Source organism: Atta colombica, unplaced genomic scaffold (genome assembly GCF_001594045.1).
Source record: "Atta colombica isolate Treedump-2 unplaced genomic scaffold, Acol1.0 scaffold189, whole genome shotgun sequence".
Classification (NCBI taxonomy): Eukaryota; Metazoa; Arthropoda; class Insecta; order Hymenoptera; family Formicidae; genus Atta; species Atta colombica.
This window is the reverse complement of record NW_017259281.1, coordinates 5,315-10,274: the sequence shown is the minus strand read 5'-3', so window position 1 is coordinate 10,274 and position 4,960 is coordinate 5,315.

The window sequence follows — 4,960 nt, the reverse complement described above, 5'->3', positions numbered from 1 at the left end:
ATATATATATATTTTTGTATCAAATCACAATACATTGATCAGTGGCAACTTAATCCTCGCTATACATACTGGAATCCCAGAAACCTCAATGCAATTTGCTAAATCCAGATTTTTTTTTTTATATATCTAAACTTTTCTTTTTCTTTGAACCTATGTTTTGAAGCTCCTTAATTCTATCAACTTTTACACATCATAGATCTATTCCTTAATCAATTCTCCATTGATTAAAAAAAAAGTTAATTGCAGTATGTCCATTTTTATGAAAATTACGGTAACAAATATGAATGAGATCCCAAGAATTCTAGTGTGTATATCAAGTAAAAAAAAAGTGTATAGCTAAGATTAAATTAATTTAAATTTGACACTATAGATTTAATAACAGTGTAGGAATGTGCGGAATATTAATCCTTCATTGACATACTGGGTGTAAACCACCCAAAATTATTTTAACTCTCTGAAACTCAATTTTTTTTTATTTTGTAAAACAAAAATACAATGTTTATAAAAAAATAAAATTTTTTTCAATGTTTCAATTTCTCTGTTTTTTTCAATCCTCAAAATAATCAATATGCAAAATAAATACCTTTTATTCAAAACCAATTTACAAACTAATTTTTTTCAAAGTAGTAAGTAAATTTTTTTTAAAATTAGTAAGTGTAAAATTGTAATAAAATTAATGTGTAAAATTAGTTTTTACAAACTAATTTTTTTCATATCTGAACAACAATTTTGTTAACTTTAAATTATTAACTTTAAATTATTAACTTTTTAATATTGAATTTTTTGAAAAGTTATAATTTTTCAAAGATTTTATTCTATTCATTGAACTCAAGAACTTTTTTCACAAAAACTGTAATGAAATTTTAATTTCAAAAACTATTTGAATATATTCTATAGACTTTGAAATTGAGCCATCATTTTTTTCATATTAATTAGATTATTTAAACATTGTTCTGGGTATGAGCCATCCAGCGATCAAAAAGCGATCGAAAAAAGAAGTATGTCAACGAAGGATTAAGGTAAAAATATATAGATTGATGTTCAGGAGAAATTGATATCTCTGGAAAGAAATTCTGTGAGAATATAATCGCGCTTTCGACTTATTAGCATACGCAATTCCTCGTGACACTGCGTAGACACGCCGTGATGCACCGTTATGTCAGGTGTAGCGCGCCTTTTAAAGTGCGCTCACGTAGATAAACTTACGAACGCCCTTTCATAGAGAACGAACGTGCACGCGATATCCGTAGGGCAGCGACTTCTTAATATTCTGTCCCTTATGTGTCGCTCAATGGAATAATAAGGAGCTCGCGGAACCCTTTCTCAGCGTGAACAATGAAGTCACGTTCGACGGAAAATGAAATGATGGCAATGACGCAATCAGGAAAATGTCGCGCGAGGATGTCAAAACACTCTGGACGTCGTTCTGCGTTTATTCTCGCGACTTAAATCTTTCGAAACATCCTCCCAATCGCGTCGCATAGCAACGAAGACGATGAGGCGAAATGAATAGAATGAAAGACCGAACCGGATTAAATGGAAAAAAAAATTTATAAATATATTCTTACGAGCCATCGCCTGGCAACTTAATTCCGGCCGTTTCGACTTGCTTTATCATTTTTATGTGTCGCCTGGCGACACTTACGGATGCGCACACATGCACGCACACATGCATACACAATTTTGATCCCTACGACTTACTTTAGCAACTCTTCTATAATCGCCAGGAAGCAGTTACTCTTACACCCTATTATACTATAATTTCTCTGGATGCGCGCGAGTTAACTTCATATAATCTGATTCATCCTCCCTTCATTCATCGTCGATTAATATTATGAGTTATGTAAACACTAAACAATAATTACATAATATAATATTTGCATGTGCGACGATGTTTTCCACAAGTTACATTCGCTTATCGCGCAAGTAACCCTCCTTCTCAAATCCACATCAAGATCTCGTTTTAGGTAAGACTTTTATGAGTAATTACGAACGATTTCTGATGCTTTATTAAATTACCTTATGTTCCGGTGATTTCACATTAGATCCTTTACAATCTTGCAATTTATAAATACTGTATGCGATACACATACGCGCGAGATGTGAGAGGTGTATTGCGAGTGTTTGCGCTCGATCGGCCGCCGCCGGCCGCGCAATTTAATCGCGCGCGCGTTAAAGTAATGTTACGTTATACGCGAGCAATGCGACGACAACATTCTTGTATCGTACCCAAAGATAGCACCGATATATTATTAAGGGAAAACAAGATCGCGATAAATTGAAAGTCTCGCTGCGTCGTAATTATGGCGATGGCCGATGTGATAATTTCGCGAAAGGTAAATATAGAAAACGAATCCGCCCGAGTCGTATAATGCTCGTTTCATGCAAGCGTAATGAGGCGCGCCGCGCAATTAATGGTCATTTGCTCTTTTACAGTCCATTAAATACTATGTTCCCCTTTTTTTTCGCCACGGAGTCGTCCCATGATAGAACTCCGCATGATTATTCGCGATTCGATAAGACTCATTTCATGTTCGATAAATGTATTTTATAGCAGAAGTCTCAGCGTCCGTAAGAACGTGAATAGGCGACGAAAAATTGTGTAAATGTTCCTATATTTCTGTCATAAAAACAACGCAGAGATTTGCATAATAGAGATATTCGAGAGAGATCTGCCAATCCTGTTAGACTTGACAAACTTTCCTAATTAAATATAAGTAGGCCAATAAATTTTTATGAATATCTCTCTCTTTTATGCATATTCCATTCCTCCATTATTCATAAAATATTATGAATTATGTGTTCGTGCGTTGCATAAGATATGCGCAGAATTTGCGCAATAGCATAATGACTTTCGAACATATCATCGTATAAGACATTTTTTTCAGAATATTATCGTCGCGAACTATAACATTCCGCTTTTATCACATCATAAACATTCTACAATTATCTAGATACTATTTCTTCATGTAACAAGAAGAGATGTTCAAGCAACGATAATGCAATCGTAACGATTACATTGCGGGGTGGAAGAAACTCAGATTTGAGATATCATCGTCGTCGAGATATTAAAAGCCCACTCACGTGCATAAGAATGACAGCGTTTCTTTGCCTGAGGAAACTGTTTATTTCAAAATTCCTTATTATTAGTATGTATAACGATGTTTAAAAGTATAAGCATAATCCTGTACAAAACACACATCGCAATACACAGCATCTGTCTATCTATCTTTAAAACAAACATGACCAAACTGGTAAAGCTGTCGTCATTTACGCCTTTCCTTCTAAAGTTAAACGGTTCCGGCAAGATTATATTTAGATTTTTATACATCGTAAGCGATAACTTTTCCCATACTCTTCTAATAAAACAGATCTTAAGTAATAATATCAGAAAATTATTCAAATTATTGAAACAAAATAAAATAATAATATTAGTTTGTTTTGTTGTATTGCGTGTGTGTAGTCTTGTTTCCTTTCAAAATAAATCTAATAAAAGTAAAATGCTTATGTTGGTGCTACGAATGTTGGTACGTAAATTAAACGCGATAGATATTTGTAACTAATTGGAATGTATAAACATGCGAATTATATCTTATTGCTTTATAAATACAGAGAAAAAGGTTTTTTTGGATTTAGTATTTCTATTTATTTGATTCCTAAAATTTGTTTCATTGAAATAACATATGCTTGTAATGCGAAATTATTTGTTTGAATAAAAATTTTATTGTTTCAGTCGAGAAATTTCTATTGCTTGACAGAAATAACATTATTATTTGAAATAATATCTTTCAATTACATATAATATTATATATTATATAATTATAAATAATATATTATTTGGATGTAATAAATTCAAACAATGAAACAAATTATTTATTTGAAAATGGCAAAATATATTGATAGAAGTTGTTTCCATGCAAATTGCTTTCTTAGAACAATCATTATATTTTGTGGCCGAAAATATAGAAACAATGGCTTATACGTCACAATAGGATTAAACAAGCAGTATTGTGTGTTATATCAATTATGTTTGTGAATACAATTTGATCACATGAATACTAAAAATAGACATTATCTATTCAAACAAATAATGTATTTAAGACAAAGATATACATTCAAATTTAAACAATCGCACTTATTGATTCAAACATTTTTTGTTTGTTGTTCATATCAAATAATAAATTTATTTGGATACAATAAAATTTATTAAATCCAAAGAAATCTTTTTCTCTATGTACTATATATTTATGTACTAACAGTAACAATCTAATAGTAACAATCGAAGACGTATAAGCATTTTATTTCCATTAGAATTATCATTCAGTCTCATTTATAGAAGTCGCGATGTTGTCAAAAAATACAGTGGCTGCCAAAACTTTTCGCCAATTTTTGATAATTTTTGTTATAAAATCTGTTTTTCAGTTTATATTAAACTTGAATCAGAGTTACCACACACAGAACGCAAAATTTGTACGCAGTAATTTACTAAAACGCTAATCCAGCAGGAAATATGCATTGTGTACCGTTTATTAGCCTTTTTTTAAGCTTTATAAGTTTAGAATTCTTGTTATAATCAGTCAATTTAAGACTTAAGAACACGATATTTTAAATATTAGAATATATTAAGTTTTTACGTACCATATTTTTATCTTCAAGGATTCTTTACCTGAATAATACAATAAAATTAGCCAGAAACTTTTGGCAGCCACTGTAAGTTATAGATTTTAGTAATAAATAATTCCCAGCGTCGCGTTCAATAGACAGTATGACAGGCATCCCAATGGACACTGTATATCCGGGAAACCGGATGTGTAAGCCGGCGCCTGTTCTCTCTCGCGCGCAACGCAACGCACATCGAGTTACGCGACGCATAATTGCATTCGAACGCGCGCTGATATCGGGGACCGATAAACGATCTGGCGCAGCGCTGCAGCGTTGGCGTTTTCGTAACGCCTAACGA